Consider the following 27964-nt stretch of genomic DNA (forward strand, 5'->3'; position numbering starts at 1 on the left):
CACCGCGGGGGAAAAAAATCGGTCTGGTGCTGGAGGAGCAGAGCTCGGGCTGGGGGCGAATGCGTCTGTTCCAGGGGAATGCAGAAACTGTCGTCATGTAGCGCTGACCGACCGGATCTAACGTACCGGCCGCGGTGGTGAACGTTGTTATTGAAAGAATGTCATTGTTTCCCTTCCTTTTATGTCCGCTGTCACTGTTTTCCTAAGGGGTGTAGGAATGCGTGTGGAGGTTTGCGAAGGAGCCAGGATATGCTCTGTTGTGCTCAGGCACACTCTCGCTGGGGGGGAAACACGACCAGGATTTCCTTGTGTGAGCGTGCTGAATGCATAGTCTGTAAAATGGAGTTTTATTGTGCTCCATGGACTTGGTCGTTATTTTATTTGTGAATTCCGTGGTCAAATGAGTGCTGCGTTGCTGCCGTGGTTGTCTCCTTCCATGTTTTTGTGTTATTTGGTGCTTCTGAAAGCACACTTAAAAATATCATGACTATGTAAATGGGCATTACGTAGGCTGAAAAAAGGAATCACCGAACTGCGCTGGGCAATCCATATTGCTGCTGGTAAGGGGGAGGCGTTCACAGCCGAACACGGTTTGGGGTGGAATGTTGCCCTTTTTACAAACTCATCAAGCAAACAGTTGCCTGGTTTTAGAGGTTATTGATCGCTTGGCGTGACAAGTGTCATTCACAAAATTAAGAATTCTTGTTTTCATATGTCCCAGGCTTTAAGCTTTGTTTTAGAAACAGAATGTGACACTTGAAATGCTACTTCTTTACTATATTGTGGGTTGGTTTTTTTTTTTCCCCCACTCTCCAGCTATAATTCAAGTAGTATGCTGTTCATGCCCTTCTTTATGAAACAGCCTGTGTTTTCAACCTTTGGTTGTATGTGAGAATCGTCTAGAATGCTTTATTTTTAGAACCTATTTTGGATGTTATTCTTCCAGGGTAGTATTCTCTAGAATCTATATACAATTATGGAAACACTGAGTAATGTTTAAGGAGATGTTTACTAACATTTACAAGTCAGTGCCATAATTTGTAAACTCTAGGGGCAGAGCTGACATACAGAGAGAAAGGGTGCTAAAACGAAGCATTTCAGGGGTTGTATCTGTTATGTTAAATGGATAATGTCTGCTGCCTATTGTAAGTACTTGCTTCTCTTCCTAACTTTGGTTCTGAGTGTTTTTTCTCTTCAGATGCTCTTTCATTGCAATTCTTGGTAATTTAAGGAAGAACTGTTCTGTTACGGCTGGTTTCTGAGGCAGGATGACTAAGGGTATGCTTATGTGTCGTAGTGGAGCGCCATTTGGATAGATCCAAACTACCTGAGAAGCAGGATGGATGTTCCAGCCTGCACTTCAGCCTGGGTGCAGTGCAGTGCTAACGTGGCCGTATTCCTTCTGGTATTCAAGCTAGCTACACAGCACTGCATTATGCTATGTAGATATATTCCTGGTCACCTAGGAGCGCTGGAAGCCTGGGAAGGTTTTGGAAATACTATCTAGGTCGAACAAGTCCCAGACTAGTATTTAACTACTGGAGCATCATTGCCCCCTCTAAGTGCAATATTTGGTTTTTCTGTTACCTGTTCTCTGTCCCCAAGGCACAAACAAGTATAAATCACAAAGGGAGCAGGTAGATGAAGAAACGATAAGGTTTCTGTTAGCAACAGGTAGTTTCTGTGGGTTAGGCTCTCCTTTTGCATTTGTAATTAACATTAACCTCTCATTAGTTGATATTTGCCGACATGAGTATCCTCTTCCCCTGCCCCCAGTGAACGACAAGGGCATTTTTCTCTTAGTCCTGGTTCCACTGTATTGTCCTAGATGGAGTGAGTGCTGCTCTTATCATTCCATGGTTTTCGTTTTGAGGTGGCCATCCCTATGAATAGCTCCAGACCCTTCTGCTACTTGTCAGTGGAGTGAAATGGTAATTCTTCTTGACAGTTTCATTGCTGCCCACAAGGTGCAGCATAAAAATGTTGAAATTGACTTTTTGTCAATTTTGTGCCTTCTGAGCGGGATGGACGTTGCAGAAATATGGAAGATGCCCTCAGCCGCAGGAAGGGAGGAGGGCAGCAATGGGCATTTTCAAGATGCTTTGCAACCAACTGGAACTGAGTTACCTTTTAATCCTGGCTTCGAAAGGAAGTATAATTTACATTGGCTTTGTGTCTTTTCTTCCTTAATAAGTGTGAGCCCCCCAGTCAGTTTCAGCCAGTTTAAGAGCAGGGAGAGGTCTGAGAGAGACTACCTTCCCCCGGTCTGTGAAAGCTGACATCTGAGGGGACCATAAAGGTAAGGAGGTCATGGCATTTTGTGCACTCCTCCTGGAAGTGAAGAAGTGGTCTGCAGCTGGCCAACCAGCATGCACCAAGCTTCAAACCAGCTACAGCATATGCTGCCTCTTGCTTAGCATCGTACCAGAGATAGGTAGGTGATGGGGGATGGAGCACGGTATGTGAAGGTGGGTTTAAGGGCATGAGAAAGAGCTGAGCGTTAACAAAAGCATGAGAGCAAGTGTGAGTGTTTAGATATGGGAATATATGGACAAATGAAGAGTTTTATGAGGTGACGGATCTTGGGGAGACATGGGCAAGCTTAGAGGCAACTGACATAATTAATGACATAAATGTTAAGTGGCCACAGGGCTTGCAGGAGCAAATCCGCAGGAAACGGATCTTCATTAGTTCTGCTGTAAACAGAACTACTCATTAAATCAGGAACTCCAGACCTGAAGGCTGGACTAGCTGCTTTCCGCTGGTGAGCAGGCAAATGAAGACTCCAGTTTTCATATGCTGCTAAGTTTGTTTCATGATTGTATTTTCATAACTAAGTTAATGAATATTTTCATAGTTGAAATTATTGTCCTGGTAAGAAAATGTAGAAAGAACTCGGTTATCCAGTATCTTCTTCCTGATAGGTCTCCCCTCCTCCAAGGAAGTATGTTAAATGACTCTCTCCTTATATTTTTCATGATTGCAACATAACTGATATATACTCTGTGTTTTTTCCTAAAATGTGGTGTGTTTTTTTGTTTTTTTAAAAACAAAGAAAATGAACAGTATCAAAGTATCTTTTCTCCCACTGTTTTGTGGAAATGTTGCTTTCCTCAGCTTTCCTATTAATTTGCCACTAGTGGGGAATAAGGTGAGAACAGCTGGCACAGGTTGCAAGTGCTGCTGGTCTTCTGGAAGATGAATGCTCTTGCCATTACACGCAGATCCTTCTTGCCAGTATTTGGAACCCATGCCTTGTTCTTAGTCATGCTGTAATGTTTACAGATGTTTAAAAACACCTACGATACAGGTACAACGTCTAAAATTTAATGCAGGAGTTTTCTTGATGATTTTCATGGTCTGAGTCGCAACTTAATGGTTAGACCTCTTGATCTTTCATTCTTGAACATACCTGTTGCATGGAAAGCATTTAAAAATACAAGCAAAAAAAGTTTCATATACATACATATATTTGTGTGTGTATATGTGTGTATTTGTTTCACGAGTCATTGAGAGAGTTTATAACAATTTTTCTGCTTAAGTAACAGTGGGTGTTATTGGAGGAAGCTGGGAAGTCTGTTTTTCCTTACTGTTAACTGCCTGGAAAAGTCTGTGTGCTGCTCTGATTGCAGTGGTAACTCTGGGCAAATAAAGAAATGGCCAGGAGGAAAGAGATGGTGTCAATGCCATATGATCTCCCTGGTCTTTGCTGTCCCATAAGCATTGCTTTCTGGGCCACAGGTTGCAAAATGTCTATTTAATGACTACTGACAAGATTTGACATGATGGTGGCAGAGGTGTTTTCCTATATCGTGCTTAAAAAGTGGTTATTTAGAGGAGTAAATTTTTCAAAATGTAAATCAAATTATTATTTCAGTTACCAGAAGTGCTTCAGAGTTCTGTGACTTTTCATGGTCCTGCAGTTGTATATTGAATATAGTCATATATTCAGCTGCGTATTTTCTCCCCATGAAAGAGAAAATGGAAATAAGCTTTTATACACATAATGTGCAACCTTTAGTAAAAAGTATAGCTATAGGTTGCAGTGATTTGGTAAGTACATATTTATTGATGTGTGAATTTTGCTGCCATGACATCCGTGGATTGGAAGACAAAAATAAAGAATTGAGTACTTTGGTAGTCTTCAATGTCTTACGATAGGCAGGTGTAACATTTAGTAATTGTGCATAGGGAAATACATTGTGGCAATAAATCACCTTCAGAAAAACCTAAATATTAGTGGATAGCTTGAAGCAGTGTTTGATTTTTATTTACAGTAAAATTAGTAAGGTGTAGTGGAGGAAACAATACATTAATAGTTTTCGTAAATTGTGGGGGGGTTTTTAGTATCTCATCTTTGGTAATTTACAAACAAAGAATTGTTAAAAATTTGGTATGTCTGGTAAAACCATTTGAAGAGAACAGTGGCAGACTTTGTGTGTCTGTTTTAACTGAATTTGCCCTCGCTTAGCAGTAAAATGGAAGTTCACAAAATGTAATGGAAACTTATCAGTACTGTATTACAGATAACATGAAAATAATTTGAAATAATTGCTGATAATTTGAAAATAAGATGTTTCAGAGAAGTACTCGTTATGCTGATAGTTTCTCACTAAAAGATGAAGTTAAATTTGCATTCACTGTGTGTGGAGCTGTAACTGTTTTATCTTCCTGCTTCTGCATTCCCAAACTTTCTGAATGCAATATGGCTTTGTCATATAGGCACCGAATTGAGCTTCTGTAGGTTACATTTGTTTTCTGCCATATATTGATTTTTAGTGCAATGTTTTGCATGTTGGCCTCTGTTTTCCTTTCACTAAGCTAGCATATAAGGAAAAACTGAATGTATTAATTTTTTTGGAATGCATTTGAGCTAATTGTTTAAAAATTAAATAGCTTTTTTCATTGCTTATTTTAGACATACATGCTCTGCAGCTTTGACTTGTTAACCTTGAAATAAACTGGAAGATGCAGAAAAATCTTCAGTAAAATAAGTGTGTAAAGTAAATAAAGAAATATGCTTCAAACTAGTTGTGCATAGCTTGTTGGTAGTTAATGGAAATTGAAAATACTATGTATTTCTGTACTAGCATCTGGGTTAAAGATGAAGAGCAAGTTGTTGGTGAGGAGCCTGTCACATTATTTATTCCAGCTATTGGAGATGATGTGAAAAACATGACAGAGTTTATCACATCACTGCAGCTTCTGGATCCAGACAAGGAATGTTGTCGTAGGATGCATTTTGTGTGTGTTTTGAAGTTGTTTTGAAAGGAGTGGGAAAAGCTTGAAATGCAACAGGGATTTAGACAATTTTCAGTTGTTTCTACTGTTCTGTACCAGTATTGAAGCCAAGAAGAGTCTTATAAGTTTTGGTGGGTATCAGTTGGCCAATCTTTTGTTGGCTCAGCAGTAAAGAAAACTTCCTATTTCCTTTCTGTGTTTCTGATAAGATTGAGCTTGTCATCCTGTGTCTGTGAATGTCACCTCATCTGTCTTCCAGAGTTAGTTGAGTTAGTGTTCAGGAAGGAGTATCTCTTTCATAGTAATTTGACAAAAAGATCAAACACAGGAGTGTTCATATGAAACTGACTGCAAGGATGTAGGGCTTTATACTTTGGCCTTTCCTCCTCTTTGCTTTTGTACTAATAGAAACCTGAATGATGTAAATCAACAAGTAAATACGCTTACACTGATGGATTTTGAGGAATGTTTATTTGAATGTCAAGATTGCAAACAGAATTTAGGTGTCCCAAACTAGGGATTAATCAGTTTATTAATTTGCTGCATAGTTGCAAAGTATGCAGCAGTGAATGAAATGTGGAAAAAGGAAGGTTTGATCCTATATTTAAATCTTTCAGGAGGCTTTAAGAAAGATATATCAGGTATTTTCTTAATCAAAAAAACATTCACTTTTGCCTTTTATATGCCGTGCATACAAACAATGTATTATTCCACATTTGCATTACATACATTTTTCTTTTTCCAGAACTTTGTGTGAATCTTTGGAGGTGTCCCCACAAAACAGGGCATAGCCGTTGTAAAGAGTTTTAAAGAATGAGTAGTAATTTTATAAGAAGCCATTCTTTCTGTGCACATATTAAGATCTCAAAACCTGCTTGAGAACAGCAGAACTGTCCTTTAGTGTCAAATTGAGGAAAATTTAAAAGTGGTACTTTTAAAATTTGGCCAAAAATAAGCTCAGCCTTCTTCTGATCCTACTATCAGTGAATTGTAGAGATGGTTAGTTCCATCGGTGATCTTCGATCTCTGCTGGGATCAGGCTTGACCTTCCCTTTCAGTAGGACTCAGTAAGTTGCTTCTGCTGGAAGAAAGTAAGCATTAATCATCTGAGAAGTTTACCTGAAGTTGACAACAAGGTGGTAGTCTTGGAAGAGACACAGCTATGATGTGCTGTTACTGCCCACTTTTGTGCTTTGGGCGCTGACGTTTGGTGTTGCTGTGGGGATGGTTTCACTCCGAGCCCTACTAGGTAGGGACTGAGGCCTGCTCTGCTTGTAACCAACCAGCTTGTTCTTTGAAGCTGGTGGAGAATTCTAAGCTAAACTAATGCCATGTTGCTTCATTGTATTGACTCATCCAGAAAGTTACTGTTGTTAGTTGATGTTATTCCCATGTACCACTAACTTTCATGTTATAAGATAGAATGAGAGCAGGGGAACCAGAAGAACTGGGGATTTTGCTGTGTATTGCTTTCTAGTAATTTTCTTCAAAATATTATTATTTTACTTTAAACAGCTGTTACTACTTTTCAGAATTAAGTGGAGTGGAGCAACTTAATCTGCTCATGAGGAGGTTGCCTCTGTGTACACAGAAACTGGTCTTCAGCTAATTCATGTACTCTGTTCAGAGCTTCATGGGCACAAACGATGCAGGGTAAGCCCATGGCAACATTTGTAGTTTTGGAGACTGTGGTTCCACAGACATTTCTCTTGGTGGCACTGCTGGCTTAATTTTTTTAACCCTGATCGGTTTCCTGATCCATTCACCATATGGCACTTCAAGCAGTTGTACTGAGGCTGAGGAGGTGGTATGGGATCTATCAGAGGCAAATGGCTGAGGGTAGGAGCAGCTTAAGCTGGCACAGTTTCCAGGATAAATGTCTCTGGACCATGGCCTGAATGAAGTAGTTGAAAACTAGCTTAAATATCTTTGAGAGTTGCAGTCACTGTAACTAGTAAATGTGTCCAACCTTCTCAGCTGTAATGCAGGGATTTTGTATTGCAGTTGAATTAATGATATTTATTCACTCAGTATGAATAATTTATTCTTTCACTTGAATAAGGAAATATGTGTTCAAAATAACCAGTAACATCATCATTTGATGTCTGTTGATGCTATACTTATTTGCAAAGGCAAGTTTTGGAAGAACGGATGTGAAATCAAATGCTTTGAGGGAAACTTAAGCATCTATATGTTAAAATGCATAGACCTCTGATGCCTCAGTAAAATATCGCATATAATGTTTCTGCATAAATTTGATCTTTTTGAGTGTTCTGATCAGCACTGTAATTAATGTAGATGTTGAAATGATTGCAGTTAGTCTTCACTGCAAGTAACTTACTGCTATGTGTGACAACATAAGTAGATGCTGCTGACTTAGTGGGTAGGTTGACGCACCAGGGTTTTACCTTTTTGCTGAGGGAGCAGCGCTCTTTAATAAAATGATGATTTAAAATCTGGAGTATGATTGCTCTGTGAAAGAGAGAGCATTTGCTGAGTCATTGCCAGGTGGCCCAAGTCAAATCTCTGTAGTCCTGCATGTCTGGTGAGGAGGGACTGGAAAGCTGTATTTTGGAGGAGTGTTGGCAAAGATGTTTTGTTTTGAAACAGTCCTCCAGCTTATTTCCTTATTTTTTGCTCTTCTTGGCTTCTCTTCTTTCCTGAAACACAGAGTGTAAATTACTACCTTTCAAAAACAAACAAAACAACCCAAAAGCCAATATCAAACAAAGAAACTTGTTGGGGTAATGATAGGAAATATGTGATTTAAACTGTTCTGTTAGCATAGAAAATCTTGGAGGAAGAGTAACAGGAAATTAGTAGTGAAGTCTTAGACTGGAGTTTGTTATTAATCTGTAGTTTTTCTTGCGTCCTAATTCTTCCTAAAGCAAAACTCAAAGATTTCAGTTTTGCAGCCTTGGTCATCATCAAAGGCAGGAGCAAATATGTGCAAGCAAGACATGGTAGGAGCAGTTTTTAGTGGAGAGGTTAATGACTTTTGGTCTATAGACCTGCAGAGATTTTTAAAGAATTGGGAACTAACAGTGGTCTAGGGCCAACATTTCAAGTAAAAAATACAGAAGGTGATGTAGTTGAAGACTGAATGTGAATGAGGTACTGTGGACTGTTGTTGTGACACTTACCTATCATACCTCTACAATTCTAGCACGTAGCTGCACTTCCCCAGCGTTTCCCCGATTGGAGCTCGGAGACTTGATTCAGCAGAGGTCTTTGGGTTTTGTAGCCCTTGCTGTGTTTTTCCTAAATGAATTTGCAGGAGACCTCTTTGAATCCCTGCCAACTTTTCAATGTCTGGTGACAAAGAAGGGTCAGGCTTTAACTGCCCGTTAAATCCTGTACTCAGGATTGCTTGCTGTTGTTTCAGACATGCTTTGGTTCCTGCATTGTGAGGTACAAGTCAACGGTCACCCCTTGTTTGCCATTTGCATGTTACTCATGATTTTATTAGCTCTGCTGTACTACTTCATATTCTTCTCTCGAAGCATATAAATGTGGCAATTTTCCTTTACTGTTTCTTAACCAGAGAGACTCGAAGGTATCTGTTCTGTCTGTCAGTCCCTACCAACCCTGTTCAAGTAGATGTCTGTTTGAACCAGATTATTCCACAGTATGCAGTTTGTTTGCATAACTTAAGCAGCTATCTACACCAAAACACTTATCTTCACATTTTTTTCCTTTCTGCAGGTTGTTCTGAATAGATTTAATACTGTCAAGTTGAGTTTAATTTTTTTTTTCAGGAAATAAAGTAACATTCTAAATGCATTTTAAATTGTAAAAATTTATTTCTCCACTGGAGTATATTGATGATTTTTTCTTTTCCAGTTATGGTAACCAAATTGTCTATTGCAGATCCATTTATATTTAGCATACCCAGGTATTGGTCAAACCTTGGTGGTGATCTATTTAATAATGGTTAAGCAGTGAGTAAAGATAAAAAAAAAAAAAAGGACGGGGGTGGTAATTAAATACTTCTGGCTTGCTAACTATTAATCCAGGTGGGCTGTCCTAAATATACCTGATTGTTCTGTATACTGTCATATTTTAATGTTTGTATATAGGTCAGAACATGACGTGAATTTTTTTAGACAATGTCATGACCACTTGTTAATTTCACGTGTGGCTTTTCTGTATAATGGGGTACTTTCCTCCTTCTGCATGATCTTTTAAAAGAGGTAATAAATTTTTACTCATTGAAAGACATTTCAGTATCTTTGTATAAATAGAAAATGTTTCAAATGCATTGTTACTTTGTACCGTATTTTTCCTTTAGAAATTTGTAGTCTAGATTAATCTGTTCCTTTTGTTACCTATAGCTTTTTACAAAATTTCAATTTAGTCAGGCCTAAGACTACAAAAAATATAAAATGAAAAATCTCGTTTGATAAATTATTCATTAACTAGCTTACTCTCTAATTCCATCTGATGGTTTCTTTTGAAACTGAATGTAGTACTTTCATAAAGTATTGTAAAGATTTTTTTTTTAATTTTAAAATGGAAAGACTTGGCTTTCTGTTGACACTTGGAAAAATGACTTGCTCACACTACTTAATTTTTTTTGAGTTCTGTAATAATGTCTTGTCCAGATAAAGCAAGATGTGTGTGTACACTTCAGCATATTTTTTCCTCTGTCAAAATTTTTTTTGACATTGAATGGATTTTCTGTTATCTAATTTTGATTTTTTTTTTAAAAAATATTTTAGCTTTCAGATGCATTTGGGCATGTCTTATGTTTCAGTAACATGGCAAAGTTGATCACTGCTCACTGACTGGTTTCAAATGTGGTAAGTAGAACACAACTTAAGTCTTAAAGTTGCCCATAAGTTACTTTTCTGCTAAAATAATGAGCAATAAAGAGCAAAGTAATGGCAGAACTTACTAGGGCTCTTCAGTTGGTACCTTTGAGATGGATGAAGCCTGTATCTCCAGGGGGTTCTTAGGTTCGTTGGCTGAGGTAAAAGGACAGCATTCTATACACTTTTATGTTTTTTTTTTTTCTAAGATGTGTTTTATGTTATGGTAGTCTACCCATTTCCAGATACCTGCAACTTGGGAGTTCAGGAGTGTTTACTGGTATATTTGAAAGAGTTTAGTGCTTCAGTGGAAATGAGCAATTGGTTCTATGTCTGTGTTGTTCCTTCCTTTCTTACAGAAGTCTGGTTTTGGTCTGGGGTTTAGCATGTCTATGCGTTAAGAAGTATGTCTTCAGTTGAGAAGAGGACAATGTAAGGACATGTAGAATGGCTCTTGGGGATCTTAGGACTGAGTTGGCCAGTATTTGGAGGGGGTGAAAGAGTGGAAAAGAACTTCCTCCCCCCCTTCCTCCCCCCAAAAAAACCAAACCAAAACAAAACCAAAACCCAACCCAAACCCAACAACCCACCCTCTTGAATCAGTTCTTGAGCTTTCTTTGATCAGTGCTGCTTATGAAGAGACTGGGCAGGCACATACTGGAGCTAGAGTGTATGGGTCAATCAGCAGAGGAGGCAAGAGAGCACCATGATGGTTTAGATATAGAAACTCATACATAGTTTGAAGTAAATTGACAAAAAGAAGGCTCCTTCTGTCTGCACAAAAGCCAGCATCCCTTCCTGTGAGGCTTCTGGCTCCTGAAGCAGTGGGTCCATTCTCTTAACACAAGCAAATACTGTGAAATTTGTAAAGAAAAAAAAAAAATCTAAATGTTGAAGTTGAAGTTCAATACCTGCTTTCACAGTTTTACTCAAAGCTAATGGTTCCTTAAACTCAGAAAAACAAAATCTCAAAAAGCATTGATTATTTAAAGTCAGAGAGCAGAGATGAAACTGGTATTGCTGTTTCATTAATCATAGCTTGGGCCATGTGCAGATTTTGTTCCTAAGGCTGTCAGTTTGGCATTTCTCAGGGCAGAACTGAGCTTTTTTGTGGCTCTTCTTAATTGCTTTGTTTCTTCCTCTTCCCAGGACTTACCTACATCTACTTGTTATTTGTCAGATTTTCAGTATAAGGGAATTCATTTGTAACGTAGCAGGCAGGTGCTGCTCTTCCATGGGACTGCATGTACAGGATGGAGAGCCTGAACTCAATTTATAGCAAGGTAGCTGGGATAGATAACTATAGGCTGACAGTCTAAGTACCATGGTGAATAATGCAGCGGCATAATTCTGGGAGCTGGAAAGTTAGGTCTTACAAACTGCTTCCCTAATACATACTGTGGTGGAAGAAGATGTGTGATACTGTGGTAGGTTTGGACTACCTGTCGATCACGGAAAAGTGGTTCTGAGGGTGTCTGTGCTAACGCAGTCAAGTTGCCTCTGAATTTGTGCTGCTTGGTTGGCTGTCCTTTCAGCTGATTTTTAACCAAGGCTGCTGTTGAATTCTGTTAGTTATGAGAGCTCAAAGAGGCAGGTAGCCTTGATGGGGATTAGTTTATCAGATGTCTAGTAAAGTGCAAACTCTGACTGCAGCTTTATCCACCCGCAGGCTATTCAAACGCTACAGTGTGATCTTATTGTCTGAACCAGTGGAGCTACAGAAATAACCTTTTCCTTCAGTGTGGAGGGCTTTTTTTTTTTTTTTTTCCTTCAGAGCTTAGGAGACAATGGTGTCTAACTTCAATATGTGAGTGTGTCACTGAAAGCTACTTTTAATTAATACCAGGTGCTTTCTTCACTGCGTCAGTGTTGACTTTGCCTACATCCTGTACCTTTCTTTATTGGGCCTGTCAGCTGAGCAGTGGCAGCACAAGGTTTGGAACTGCAGGCGTGCTGATTAGGCAGGCAGCCTGCTCACCATCAGTGAAGTGTATGGCTTGTTTTGCAAGCCTCTCATAAGAAATTCATGTGTGGACAGAAACTTCCAGATCTTCTGAAATTTGGCAGTAGCTTAAAGTTAATAGGGAAGTTTTGACTGGAAAACATGCTTGAAAAAAAAAATATGTAGAAACAGTAGTAGAAAGTAACAAAAACAATTGTGTGGTAAGAAGATATTGTCTACTAGTATTGGCATTTATGCTGATAAAAACTAGAGGTCTTTTGTAAGAAAATTAATATATCTACTTTGCTACAGAACTTGAAAATTGATGTTGTAATACTAGTACTGTGGAGTATGCGGGACTTTACCTCTGCTATGTTTTGTTGGTATTGTTGGTTGGGAGAAGAGAGCTAGGGTTGTGGGTTCTGTGGTGTACAGCATTTGTAGTAGTGGTGAAGGCTGTTATGGTGACCGGTAATGATGGACTGGGGGCGGGATATGCTGTAAAGTTGTGCTTTTAGGTATTTTCCTCTATTGGTTGCTTCTGTATAGTCCTTTTAACTGTTTCCCAACACTTTCTTACATTATTTAAAATGGAAAACACTTGCTCAGATACTCTAATGAAAGATTTTACTAACAATCTGGAAGAAAATGAAGTCCTGTTTTAGCAGGGTCATGCCATATGGGTTAACAGTTTGAAGGGTGGTTAGCCTGTGACATGGGGTCAAACTTGCAGTGGTTTATAACTTGAAGTATGTGTGCATTATGGGAAATGCAAACCTGGGGAAAAAGATACAACAAAAATTTTTCTACAGGTTGTAATGTATAAAAATAAATTACAGAGAAATCTTTAAATATTTTCACAGAGCAGTTAATATCGTGACCATACCAACTAAAAAGCATTGTGGAGATGCTTTGAAATAAGTGCTGTAAAATAACATTCCCATGCACTTTACTGCTTTCTGCATTTTTTCTTACCTTCTAATTTTAGAAATAACAAACTGCCAAGGTAGCCAGCCTAAGAAAATTGGCAATGCTAAGGCTATGTAGGGAGAAGATGTCTTACTGTCATGTAAGTATAAATAGGAGAAGATTAGACTGCGTTCTTCCTGGATGCATGAGTCAAAATTATTGACACTGCTTTTGATCTTCTCCCATCCTGTGCAAAATGCTCCATCTGATGTTGTCCTAGTCCTGTTTAGCATTTCCTGTTCCCTACTTACCCCACTGATGAGCTATATTTTAATTTCTCCTTAGATCTCTTTATTGCATCTTTCTATGGTCAGAGTACTTCAGGCTTCTCATAAACATCTTGTCCTGTCCTCACAGTTGGAAGACTTCCAGTAAACCTCCCTTCTCTCGGGTAATAAGATATTGTTAGCTAACTAATAACTTCCATTTTTAATGTGAAGCTCAAACCTACTGAAACTGTTGATTGCTCGTCTTAAAAAAAGACGTCGAGGGTGCTTTTGTTAGCAGTAGATGGTTACACAGGTCTGTTGGTTGTTTGGTTCTGTAGGTAATAAATGGAGCAAAGACTTAATAGTGGTGTGTTTTTGCTGAAGGTAATCTGAAAGATTGGGGGAGTTAACTTTAACAATGGATTTGTGGGTATGTGATTTTGTTTGTTTGAAGGTAAGGCTGAGATGTTCTAGGGTAAATAGACTGTGAATTGCATGATAAACTTCTGCCAAGTCTCGGTGGAATTGCTGAGATTACTGTTTCTGTGTCCATGCAACTCTGTTTACTTTGTAGGACACTCTTTGACCAAGACCTCACTGTGGTAGGTGCTGTGCAAACACAGAGCTAAAATTGTCTGTGCCTCAGAGTTTATGAAATCCGGAAGGACAAGGAGCTGAAATGAGGTTATAATGATGTGTTGTTTGTGTACAGCAGCCTAACCTTTGGGAAATCTTGTGACAGAGGAGGGGTAGGAGAGGTTTTTGAGGCACATAACAAAGTAGCTCTACCGGTGTTTCCTGGTTATATCTGTCAAATGTGAAGGATAGGCAGGGATAAAACTCAAAGGTGGCAGGCTGAAAGTGTTTCTTTTCCTCCAGCTCCCCTTCCTGGCAGTGACAGAGCTTTTGATTAAGTATGGATCAGAAGTAGGACTTGGCATTTTGTAGCTGAGTCTGAAGACTTTGAAACCAACCCCCAATAAGTTATGTTGATAGAGAAAGGAGACAAAATGATGTAGAAAAGACAGATGCTGTCATTGTGATGTAGTAGAACAATTGTTGTGTAGCAGCATTGTGCGTGGTTGTGTGTGGAGCAGAGTTCTGTGAAGTCAAAAAGAAAAAAATGTTGTAATAAGTGAGGTAAGAACCCAGGTAAGACTTAAATATAAGTCTGAGGGTAAGGACCTTGGAGGAGTTGATAGAAACAGTATTGGGATGAACGCTGAAAAGTCCATCTTCGTCACATTGTGCTTGAGGGTGCAAACTATGCAAGTTTAATGTCAGTGAGTGAATTTAAATGGTTTTTGTGACCCTAACCATAGGGTTGTGCTAAGTAGTCTGATTCAGCTTCTATTTTAAGTATATTCTGGATTTCTACCCCCCCCCAGCACAGAGAAAGTATTTTTCATTTTTATCACACATCTTCTGTTTCTGTGGTATGAGCTTGGGAAATAATTTTTGAAATTGATTACATTAGTGACTTTTGAACTGTGTGCAGACCATTTGTGGCCTAGGAAACTAAGTGGTAAGTGGATCCAGAGTGCCTTTAAAGTATTTCTAGTGAAAGTTTTAAGTGAATACTAATCTCGGAAAGTTTGAATGCTAACAATAGCTTTTTAGTCCTAAAGCCTTTGGAATCACTTTATTTGAATGTTTTCCTGATGATTTAGTAGGCCCATAGTCATTGACATCTTGATGACAAGGGTTGGTGGCAACTTGAGTTGCCAGCAGGCTTTTTCATATATCACTTGTGATGCGAGTTGTGTTTTATGTTATAGATGTGGCAAAGACCTCTTGGTTTTCACTTTATTGTAGAGGTTTGAATAATTGGGAGTGACAGAGGAGTTGAGTAATAATCAAATTAACCTGGATTGCCTAAACATATAATAGCTGAGATCCTTTTTCTGTGAGGAACTGACTAATTTGTCAAGATGTCAAACTGGCCACAAGCCAAGCTAATCACTTCTGTGGGTTGAATCAAGAAAGACAGAAGAAATGCTCCATATGTTCTGATTTGTATTCTTTCAGTTTTGCCTAACAAAATTTTAGGTGTTAAGTAGGGTTTGTGACACCTTCTTGTTTTAACATCTCCAACCTGTGAAAGTGGTAAAACATGATGAAATCTGGACCACGCTATCATTAAATACCCTCATGATTTAGTTCTTAATTCTTCCACAGGAGGACAACCTTTCGGAGTTGCCAGGGGAGGCAAAAGCACTGGTGTGCTTGCAGTCCTCTGAGGTTTTATGTCTCTTGAATTGAGAGGGAATAATCATCTTAATTTGATAGATTTGGAGCTGCTATGAATATTTTATATTGACGAAGTTATTGGAACACTTAACTGTGTGAACATATTGGTTTAGTTTAATGGGGAAGAGGAGGTGGAGGTGTCAGGGGAAAATAGGCAGGAACAGAAAGAATTTTGTGTCTTGGCAGAGAATTTGAGTGCTGTTAAGCCAGTGACTCTGTCATCCCTTGGTTTTTTTTCCTTTGCTTTTTTTGGCTTCTTTGTTTTTGATTAAGCCTATAGGACTGGTGTTGTTCAGAAGAACTAAAGCTGGATATGTAAAAGATTTTTTTTTTTTATTTTCCTCCACGTTTTTAACTCCCACTCATAAGAGTGGGTTGTAATAATTCAAGGATTCAGACTGAGATGTAGGAGTCGAAAATGGGTGTACCTGAAAAAAATCAAGATAGCCTTAGGTATCATCATGAGATGTTAAAATAGACTTTCTCTAGACTTACTTCTCAATCTTTCACTCTTCTCTGTGCTTAAATAAAAATAGGAAATCAGTTTGGTCACAGGTTCCTAAAAATATCATGTAAAGTGTCAAAATCAGTAAACAAGTTAGACCCACTAGGTGATGAAGGGTACTAATGACTGTTATCAAAGGGTTTATGTCAAAGAGCAAGATCAGAGGAATTGGATGTACGGATAGGTTCTGTTGCAGCATCTGGGTCCCTGGAGGCGGATGTGCTGAACCATGAGTGGGAGCAAAAGCTAGTTTTGTAACTAAACCCAAATTCTGCTCTTCTTCAATTCACTGCTCGGAATTGGTGAAGTTTTTCTGCCTTATCCTACTATGATGGGAGGGAATCTGCCTTTGTAAGGAAAAACTTTTATGAGCTGGATTGATGGCAGCTTTTGTATCCTCTGTTTATGGTCTGCGTATATGAAATAGGGTGTCAATTAAAAGGGCAACTGAGAAGGGATATCGTCTAGATTTGACAAGCTTGTGAAGAAAAAATAGGGGCCCTTGAAAGATGGACGTTATTGTGTGACTGTATTAGAGTGTAGGCAAACCAAGTTTCAAAGGTAGAGAAACTTATTAAATGTTTTGGTTTAGGTGTGTGTGGGGAAAACTAGACAAGCTTTTTGTCATCCAAGTCTTTGTCTTTGAAATGGAAGCAATGGGGATGAGGGGGTGGGAAGAGGGAGTGAAAGAAGTGCTAAAATAAGTTTATCTTCCAGGGAAAGAAAAATAATGTAGTTTGTTGTTTGGAACATGAAGAGGAGAATGGAGGGGAGTAAAATTACTGGGTTTATGGCACTTTATATCTACTGAGTTCATGGTTTGTTTCCAGGCTCATTTTTGGGAATACATTTTGTAGGTTTCCCTTGTGGATCAGGGCAGAGAGCACAGAGACGATTATTTTCTGAGTGATGTCCTGCTCTGGCAGCTGGATATTTCTGTCCTTTGTAAATGTCTCTTTAATGAGCTCCACTATTACAGTGACCGCTGAGCTTCCATTAGGGACGTGGTGCATTGGATGAGGAATGTTACATTGTGGAAAGTGCAGGTGCAAGATCCCAGGATTTTCATGTCTGTGTTGCAGAATGTGTTTACTGTGGTGGCATTAGATGTGCTGGCAAGTCATTGTCTGGTGCTAATGTAGCTGCTAAGTGTTGGGACAGGAGCCAGCTTAGTATTTTGTGCAAAAGAGAACCCTCTAAAACAAAAGCAAAAATGTAAACTGGTTTATGATCTTTTGTGCTAAGCAGTAATCCGTTTATTCACCATCAGTCCTGCTCACAATTTAACCCGTTGTCATGCATTGACTGAGAATTTTGACGAACCATAGGTTGCAGTAACTTGCAGGTTTGAATGTTTAGGTGCTGCTTGTATTTGTGTTCATGGATCATGCTGTCCAACTCCTTTCTAGTGTCTTCTTAGCTGGTCTTTGCCTACCTTTCTTCCAGGGCTGGTTTTGCTAATGTGGCACTCTAGACTAATAAATCTGGTGCCAGTTAAGTACCAAAACTCTCGAGTTTACTTAAGCAAATGAACTGCTGCACTGCAAATGCAGGGCAGCTGCAGATCCTGTGTAATTGGCACTTTCTGGTATATTCTGTTCTGGTTTATTGATGAAACTAATCATAAAAAGGAAAATCTAGGTTTCTTATGTTAGAAATTTCTATTTACTTGTCAGTGCAGTATATAGTACAGTGAAATCCTGAGCCATAGTTAGTGTTCAGCACTGCTGGCAATGGAAGTAATCCATTTAGATGATCTAGTAATAATGATCTCTTGAATAATTGAGGCTATGAAGCTTTATTGTAGGTTGTCTTGCTGGGTTTTCAAAATACATTTAACGCAAGCATATTTTCCAGAAAAGGCATTTAGGGTTGATTTGAAGGTTCTGAGTAGTGAATCCATCTTCCTTTGTTAGTGATTAATCATTGTTGTTAAAATAGCATTGTATTTTCTATTAAGAAGCATGACAGGGTGAATTTCAAGTCTTGTGATTCCCCTCTCGCTGCTCTGCTACCTGCTACCAAGTCTCTGTCTAATGTTATTGTGAGTCTCACTTTTAGTACTTGAGCAAAAGCAGTGTGATTTACAGATTGAAAAGTCTATGAGATCTTGGAATCCTCCAGTGCTGTCTAGAGGCAGGCTTTCAATACAAAAGAGATGTAGCTGAATTTTAAAGTGAATAACTTCTGTTAAAGTACAGAGCTTTTTGAAAGAAACAAAGCATCAATGATCATTGCTAATGCTTGGCTTGGTTTTCAAAGTCAGCTGTGCTTAGTGCAGCTGAGAACTAAAGGAACAGATTTGCAGCCTGTTAGAAAGAAACTCAGTTCCTCAGTTCGTCTGGCACTGTCTTCCCCAAACTGGAGCTCAGACTGGGGCAAAACATTTTTATGAAAATTGAATGTATATGTTTGCTGTGAGAATTCCTCTGTATCAACTGTATAGCTTGTGAACAGTGCTGTTCATGATTGTAAGCCATTTATCCACTCCCAACATTAAATTGTTCCTGTTTGTCTTTTTCCATAATGATCTCCTGTATTCTAAATATAACCTTTCTTGTGTTTGGATGCATGACTGCACTTCTCCACTGTGAGTATGTTAAAATTTTGAGAAACAGTGCCTGCATGTGAGGGCCAAACATCAAATTTGATCCTCCTAGAGGGAGCCTGCAAGCTCTGACATGGCAAATTCAGTCTTTCAGCAAGCATTGGCTTGTGAGCAGTGGGTCATATCTTGTAGTGGAAACAGCTCTTGGGTCCCAATTTGGACTGAGCCTCTCTTAAAATGTTTGTGCACTCACTGTTAGTCAGCCACAAGAGCAGAAAGCTGCCCCTGGTTTCTGCTGATTTCCAGACCTGCAGAGCTCAGAGCAAGGAGTAGCTATCCACTGTCTCTCACTACTGCAAGATGCTGCAAATCATTGGTGTCTTTTGGTGTCCTGTGTCTGTGAAAGTTGGGCTTTGGGTTCCTGATGAGTTCCAAACTTGGTGGGAATGGGAAGGCGGGAGGAAAAATGTTACCAGCATGCTTAACTTACAGTGTAAGGGGAAAAAATAATACTTTCCCAAACACTTTTTGAAGTTGCCAACTTCTGTTCTAGAAAAAGGAATGAAAGAGTGAGCTGTGCTGGTTTCTCAGGCCTGAGAAAGAAGGTTTTTTTTGAGATTTGTTAACATTTACATTTTTTCCATGGTTTTTACTTTTATTCCCAGAGATAGTGAATGGCTACATTCAAATCCCTAATAAAATTAAACACCATAAAGCAAGTTAACATTTAAGCACATGCAGTATTTTTTTGATGTGATCGTGACTCCAGATTTATCTGTCTTGTTCCACTTATGCTCTAGTAAGTGGACAACCCTCTTACTACCTGCAGTTTTTGTTGTAGAGCTGTCCTGATTGTCTTTTCACCCTGACATTGCTTGGTGTGGCTTTGGACACTCTTATAAATAGTTCTCTATGTGTTTTAGTTCTGTATTTCCAACATATTTCTTGTGTGAGTTACTTTGAAACCATGTTGTTAATTTCTATATTACTGGTGAACTAAGAATGTCACTGAAAACCTTCTGTTAATTGTTCTTTACCTTATTATTTTCTGTCATTTTCTGTCTTGATGCAACACCCATTTGCATGGACAGCCTTCTCCACTCCGAGAGGCTTGACAGACCAGGACCAGCTGTGATCAAATATGCCCTTATAAAATACATTCTAAACTACAAGAGCCACCCTGCTTGAGAAAGGAGAGCACGTAAATGGGGAGGCCCAGCGCCAGGGGTGGACTCTTTAGCTCCTCTTTGCTCTGTGGAGCTGGTGAGTGGGGTGAGAGCAGGGGAACAGGACTGCACAACTCCAGCTCTGTGAACCAACTGCAGCAAGGATGTGGGGAGGAGAGTGGGGGGTAACCTCAGCACTGAAACGGCTGCAGCTCTCCTTTTAGCATCCCTGCTTTGTTTCAGCACTGGCATTCTCATCCTGGTTTGCTCTTTAGTCATCTCACAGCTCTGAGACGCCTGGCATTGCCCATCATATATTCTGACAATAGCGCCAGTGTGATCCAGCCCTTCTCCCTGCAGTCTCCCCTGTTTTCCTTTAGCCCTTCGTCTTCCTGTCATTCTGGAAAACAGATAGCAGTTACCCTGTATTTCACCAAGGAAGAGTGCACCTGAAAGGGCAGATCAATAGTCTTTGAAAAATCTGTCCAGGGAATGGGAAGAAAGTGGGATCAGCTAAATTGATTTGCTTAGATGTGAATAGAGGACTCCACCTAGGCCACTAATGTACTGAACATAAAAAACCCCAAACCACAAAACTCCAAACAAAAAACCAACCCTCCCCCCCATTTGGCACTCAGCAAAATTCTCTGCCATGTTTTCCCTATTAATACAGTATTAACTGTTTACTGATTGCCAGTTTTCTTGAAGTGAGATGGAAAGAAGTTGGAACCACTGTCTTGGCATAAGAGACTGGCTTTCACAGGACTCTTTCCAGAGGAAACTTTTTCATAATTTCTTCCTAGTGAAGAAACTTTGTTAGGTACGCATGACTTGCATTTCCTCTCCCTCCACGATGTTACTGCAGACTGAATAAGATCTGCACTTAGGCTTTATTGAGTATTGTCTGTAATTTGTTTAGCATAAAACATCCTGTTTCAGAAGGACCTACTTTTAAAATGAATGTTTAACTAGAAGAAATCTTTTTGAATTTTCAAACACCTCTCATAAGTGCTGTATTGCTGTAAAGATGTGCTGTGTGGTCTTCATAAATATATGAATTTCTCACTGAAAGCAAGATTTCAAGGTAAGGATTCTGAACTGTGGAGCTGTTACTGGTATACTGTAGTATAGTGGTCTCATGCAGTTGTGATTTAGTAAGCTGTACCAGATTTCAAGCTGTCTGCATTGCAGCCTTTTTGTTATTAATAGTTAATGATATTCTTCTCTGGCTGTAAGCAGATCCTTGATTCCAACCTCTGCTTCCCACCCCCCCCCTTAGGACCTTATGTTTTGTCCTCTTAACTGGGGGGGGGGGGGGGGGGCGGGGAATAACTCTGAAAGCAATTGTACCTATCAGAGCTGTTTTGTAGATGGTCTGAACAGATTTTGCTTGAGAACAATGCAAGCTGCTCTTTCTCAGGTCTGTTAGGCTTGCCTTGGCTGCGATGCTGGCCTGTAGGCATGCTTATCATCCAAACACTGATCATCTTGCATGGCAGTGCAGTGCGCTGGCTTTACCCTGCTGATGACCCTGGATTATGTTCTTGTTCATGACATGTCTGCAGCGAGTGCAAGGTTCCAATTATATTTGCCTTCAGGCGGTTCTCAAGAGATGGTGGGGGGAGGAGAGGGCAGGGAAGAAGAGAAATCATTTGTGTAACTTAGAAAAGTCTTTGGAAAGACTGTTTCAGGGAAGAAATCTGAATTTCTAGCGTAATCCTTATCTCAGACTTAGAAATCACAAATACAAATAAATACAAAGTTTCGGACTACCTCTTGTTTATTGTTTTTTAAAATTTTTTCTTCATAAAAGGAAGACTGTGAACTTGACCTGTTTTTGTTTTTACAAATAATTTAAGGAGTGACTACATCTCTGAAAAAAGAAAATTTTAGTGTTTTGTACTTTAGAAACAAAACGGACAGAACCTTGACCAGTGGAAAATGTTTTATTTTGCCACAGGTTTTTCTTTTTTGCTTATTGAATAATGTCACCAAAACTGCTTGGCCAATACATTCTTTTTCTTTATCTCTGTGCTTGCCTGTTACCTCTTCAGTTTCAATTTACTTCAGCTTTGCTACTGCTTTTACTGTTAAGCAATCTCTTTCAAGGCCTGGGGGCAGAGAAGGCGTGAACTCTTCACATAGCAGTGAATGGGTGATGTTGTCATGCTAAATGCATGACAACATAAACTATAATTGAGCCATCAATAAGACTTTGGAAATGACTATTCATAGCTTGTCCTGCAAACAGATATTAAAGGAAAAAAGACATGTTTTCAGTTATAGCAACAGTCCTACATGTTTAATTTTTATTTTCAGATAGAAGATTTTCCTACTAAAAATAAAAAAAAAAACACGCAAGGAGAAGGACTTTACCAAAACTTTGTTTGGAACCACTTGGTCGTAAGTTTCACGTTAGTGTTCAGGTGACTGTAGTAGTTCCTTATTTGCATTCTGAAAACTAAGGTGGAGAGGTGTTTGATGTTTTGATTTTTTTTTTTGCAAAATATTTTCATTCTTATACCCATAAGCAATGCAAAATTTAGAATTTTCAGAAATTATTGTCTTTGCTATTACTGAATTAACCATGCAATTAATCTAAGTCAAGAGTCACTGTTGGCAGACAGCGTTTTCCTTGGAGGTTTGGCAAGTTTTCACCAACAATACACATAAAGGATTGTATGTGGAGTCTTCATGTCATTGTGCTGTTCACAAGGGCATAAAGGGCATTTTAAACTATCAGTATGTTCTACAACGCTGGGGCAGAGAGTTAGAGTGAGCTCATTGTGCCTTGTATTGGAAAAGTTTGTGCCTGTAAATAGCGTGGCTATGGCGAGTGTTGTTTCTTCATGCAGTTTTATGTGAACAAATAGAAAGAAATAGCCTTCTAGTCTGTGGCAGTGTGCTGTTTTAGTGTACTCTGTTCAGAACAGGGATCTGTGTGTCACTGATGGGCCCCAAGAAAGCAGCAAGATGTCTGCAAAACTTCATTGCCTCTCTATTTGAAAAATAATCTAAATTTGATTAATGTGCTCTGTGGAAGACATACTGAATGCTGCCAGTGGTCCAGAATATTTGGGATCCACTTAAAATAGATAAGAAATCATTAGGCATAGCCAGTTCCCTCAGTGAGATGTTATAGACTGTTGTTCCTCTTACTGATCAGGACTCCATCTCTGTGTTAGGAGACTTGGAGTTCAGAGGCAGATTTCTAAGGGAACATATGCAGAAGGCAAGGGAGCCTGTGTAGAAAGGTACCTCTAAGGGGAATAGAGTTCTAAGAATTCAGAGAGTCATAGCCTATTTAACTTGAACCCAAATATCTATAACCAGCATGTCCATTCCAGCTCAGTGGATGAGAGGGAATTTAAGAAGCTTGAAGGTATTATGTAGAAAGGGTACTGTGACTGGTGATTTGATGGCTTTAATGGATGCCATTCATGATCAGTTTTTTGTAATCAACGATTGTTTGCTTTAAGGAGAGACAAATATTCACTCTTATGAATTTTGTCTCAAGGACAAAGTAAGAAAAGACCTATTAATTGCAAGCTGTGTCTTGCATTGGCTAAGATAAAGAAAACCTGATCCTCTCACGAGCATTTGCATGTGTTTTGATGTTGTAGACATCAGTATCACAGTCTCTGTGTATTTGGAATTGCCAGCAAGAGAGTGCTTATTACTTATTTGCAGTGCATTAACTTGTGACATGCCCTAATCTAAACCAACTTCATTCAGCAGCAGGACATGCAGCTGCTTTTTGCTTTGAGCAGCTTTAATTGGTACCACAGTGCTCAATACCTCATATTTTGACGTGTGGCAAAATAGTAGTCTGCTTTTCTGGCTTTGACTTTACCTATAGCAGTGCTTTTGCTAGCTTTCAGGTACAGCAGAGTGTGAGGCTAGTGGTATTTGCTGACTGGGGGTTTGTGACTTGGGGGAAAGTACGACAGTAGAAATTCTGGGAAAATTAATATTCATGCAGTTAGGATGTAAGAGGGATGAGAGGGGAAAGAAGCTTTGTAACTCTGCACTGAAGACATTAATAAAAAGAAAAAGGGAGGAAAAAGCTGCTAACTTTTAAGGGTGTGGTGCTGTGCCACAGTGTAGTACTCAAGTAAGAACTGTGCAGCTAAGTGACTCAACTTGGAGTATACCTTGCTTGAGATCTTTCTTCTCCTTGCAGGAGGGGAGGATCTTTAAATGCCTCTCTTTTTTACAGGTCTTAAACCAGATTTCTGACTGTAGCTACCAAAGCAGGTTTTTTATGGTTCCCTCAAAGCTGACTGGTAAACCAAGACTTTATTCATTTGTTCTCAGCTATGGCCCCAATAAGAGGAGTGATACTAGTGATACTAAGTTTACTTAGTGATACTAAGTAAAATGTGTGGTTCATCAAAGTTGTTTCTTAGTCCTGTCCTGACAGAGGTCTCAATATGCAGATGATTGCTGTGCTAGGTAGGTAACTTTAAATAGAGGACTTTCAAGAGCTATTAGAAAGAGCCAAGAGTCTTTAAATTTTTTTAGAAATGGTGCTATCATCCCCACACCGGTAGACAGCAAGCCAAATGCCTTATTACTACCTTTCAATCAGCCACTGCAAATAGAGTATTTTTACCATGAAAGACAATATTTTAAAGCCTGTCAAAGATCAGTGTGCTACATTATCTTCTGTTTCCACATCATCACACCACGCTAACCACATAAATTGGATACCTTCCAAGGGGTTTGAGTATCTTTAAAGTACTCTGCAATTCTTTCTAGGAGTCATGGCAATTAGAAAATAAAACAACAATGCATAAAAGAAGTTTGATCTTGTAGGCAGATGGATGTGAACAAATTTTTTCTCTTGTCTTCCCGTGCGCTGCCCCCCCCCCCCCCCGCCATTTTCCAGGCAGAACAGTTTATTATTAAGTTGTACTGTCAAAATTTGGTGGGGAAACAATCACCGATTCCTCTGTCAAACCAACAGGGAGCTTGATAGCAAACTTTGCCAAATTGTTCTGGGTAGCAGCTAATTGGCAGAGCAATGCTTCGGTCTCTTGGTGAAGCAGATACTGGTATTGTTATAAAGATAGTTTCCCAATTAGCAATATTTTGGTATTCCCTGAGAGATAGTAGGTGATAATGCAATAACTCTACTTTGAACAAATTTTTATGTAGCGCAAAACCAGGTAAAACTTCATTATGGTTTAGAGACTCAAATACTTTACTCATTGCAGGTCTTTGTGGTTAAGCAGCTCACAATTTTATGAGCTATCTGTTGGTAGCAAAGTCTGTAGGTGTAGTTACCCATTGACAAGAAGATGCCTGAATCACCCCTTGTCAGAAGACAAGAGTCATTTGTGATTTGTTTTCCCTAGAGACTTGCAGGTCAGCGTTAAAAGGTCAAATCTGGCTGTCCCAGTCTCTAATTTTCTACAGTGGTCTTGAGGTTCCAGAGCGTGAAAGATTTCCATGAAGATGCATTTCAGTTGCAAAGCTGTTTGTTGTTAAGCTTATAAACCTCCCACAACCAGCAATAAATAGATGTAATTGCATGCTTCCAAACATGTACATACGTGATACTATTTACAAGGGTTGCACTGGTGCCTCAGCCATTTTTGTAAAAAAAGTAAATGTAAGATAGTTTGTTTTTAATGGTGTGCAAAGTGAGAAAAAAATTTGTCTTGGAAATCTATTCACTCTTTCATTGCCTGCCAGTCATTTGATGAATGATTATTAAATTTCATATGAGCTTTTGTGAAAACAATCAGTTGCAAACATGAGGATCCTTCTGTCTGATTCTGTGTGGAAAATGGAGATGTTCTGAGGAACGGCTGGGTAGGTCAGTATTACACGAATGGGGGGGTAAGTAACTTATCCAAAGCAGTCCAGGTGTGGGAATGATTGGTTGTAAATCTGAAACATTTCATGTCTGTGGAGAGATTGACAAATTAGCTGGCCGCCATTGTGGTAGAACCCCTGGTTCATAAAATAGTCTCTAAGACAGTCTGTTCTGAGCCTGGTGCCCCTCAAATGAGTAATCCCTCAAGTAGATCTGCTGCTTCTGTAGAGATACATATTCTGGCAGGAGAAAAGGCCCAGTGTTTGTTGTGGATCCTGGCTCAACTGGTGTGTTACTTCTCTTAAAGGACTGTTAAAGGCCCAGGTAATCTCACTAGTTCTGGAACAGCCTCACTGGTTCTGTTGATCAGCCCTTGTACAGCAAGGTATCTATGGTTATAATGTTATTTTTTGAGAGTAATAATCACACTTAAGACTTCACGAATTGTCTGAGAACCTCTCTTTCTTCAGTCCAGAGTGCCTATCTCTTGCTTGTCAGACTGAAGCAAAATGATACAGTCTGATTATTTTGAAATGCTATATTTGTGTAGAGCAAGATGTATTTGCTTAGTGCCTAGGTGGTTGTTTCTTTTGATTGTAGGGAGAGTAGTTTTTGGCACACGCTACTAAAGTGGATTACAGATTGGGGCATAACAACGAATATCAACAAATATAGTTGAACTTGAGGACCAGGCCAGTGAAGATCAGGGTGTAGATGAAGCCCTATCTAGGGAGATGCCTAGGCCCAGTTGGGCAGCCCCATGCATTCTCACATCCTCTGAAAAAGGAGGGTAATTGTAGTAGGCGACTTCCTTTTGAGGGGTCAGAGGGCCCAATATGCAGACCTGACCCATCCCACAGGGAAGTCTGCTGCCTCCCTGGGGCTCAGGTAAAAGACATTACCAGGAAACTCCCTGGTCTGGTTCAGACCTCTGATTATTACCTGGTTGTGCAGGTTGGCAGTGATGAGATTGCAGAGAGAAATCCAAAGGCAATCAAAAGGGATTTCAGGGCACTGGGACGATTAGTAGAAAGGTTGGGAGCACAGGTAGTGTTTTCCTCAATCCCTTCAGTGGCAGGGAAATACACTGAAAGGAACAGGAAAACACACCTGGTTAATATGTGGCTCAGAGGCTGGTGCCATCGGTGGAGTTTTGGGTTTTTTGATCATGGGGAGGTTTACACAGCACCAGGCTTGCTAGTGACAGATGGTGTCCAGCTATCTCAAAGGGGTAAAAGAATCCTTGCTCATGAGATGGCAGGGCTCATAGAAAAGGCTTTAAACTGGGTTCGAAGGGGGTAAGGGATAAAACTAGGTGCACCAGAGATGAGCCTGGGGGCAGCATGCCAATGTTAGGGATGGATTCGATAACCCAGCTCAAATGCATCTATGCCAACGCACGCAGCATGGGCAATAAACAGGAGGAGCTGGAAGCCATCATGCAGCAGGATAGATATGACTTAGTTGCCTTCACCGAAACATGGTGGGACGACTCCCATGACTGGAGTGCTGCAATGGATGGCTACAAGCTCTTCAGAAGGGATAGACAAGGTAGAAGAGGTGGTGGGGTGGCTCTCTATGTTAGGGAATGTTTTGACTGTACAGAGCTATATGATTCTGATAAGATGGAGTGCTTATGGGTGAGGATGAGAGGGAAAGCCAATAAGACAGATATTGTGCTGAGAGTCTGTTATAGACCGCCCGACCAGGTTGAAGAGACGGATGAATCATTCTACAAGCAGCTGGCAGTAGTCTCAGAATTGTGTGCCCTTGTCCTTGTGGGGGACTTTAACTTCCAGACATCTGCTGGAAATAAAACACAGCAGTGAGTAAACAATCTAGGAGGTTCCTGGAGTGTGTGGAAGATAACTTCCTGACACAGCTGGTGAGTGAGCCAACCAGGGGAGGAGCCTTGCTAGATCTACTGTTTACGAACAGGGAAGGACTGGTGGGAGGTGTGATGGTTGGAGGCTGTCTTGGGCTTAGGGACCATGAAATGATAGAATTCTCAATTCTTGGTGAGGCAAGGAAGGTGGTCAGCAAAACTGCCACTATGGACTTCCGGAGAGCTAACTTTGGCCTCTTCGAGGCACTGGTTGAGAGAGTCCCTTGGGAGACGGTCCTGAAGGGCAAAGGGGTCCAGGAGGGATGGACATTCTTTAAGAAGGAAATCTTAATGGCTCAGGACCAGGCTATTCCCATGTGCCACAAGTCGAACTGCTGAGGAAAATGACCAGCCTGACTGAACAGGGAGCTTTTGCTAGGAGTCAAGGAAAAAAGGAGAGTTTATCATCTCTGGAGGAAAGGGTGGGCAACTTGGGAGGAGTACAGGGATCTCGTTAGGTCATACAGAGAGAAAATTAGGAAAGAAAAAGCTCAGCTAGAACTAAATCTGGCCACTATAGTAAGGGACAACAAAAAATGTTTTTACAAATATGTTAACAGTAAAAAGAATCCCAAGGAGAATATCTTTCCTTTAATGGATACAGAAGGGAACGT

General features: G+C 39.8%; 1 protein-coding gene across 2 annotated transcripts in view; it reads left to right on the forward strand.

Moving 5' to 3' along the window:
- JMJD1C (jumonji domain containing 1C) overlaps nucleotides 1-27964 on the forward strand; it is a 171435-nt gene that overhangs the window by 737 nt on the left and 142734 nt on the right. The window lies entirely within an intron of this gene.

Source organism: Buteo buteo, chromosome 4 (assembly GCF_964188355.1).
Source record: "Buteo buteo chromosome 4, bButBut1.hap1.1, whole genome shotgun sequence".
Taxonomy (NCBI): Eukaryota; Metazoa; Chordata; class Aves; order Accipitriformes; family Accipitridae; genus Buteo; species Buteo buteo.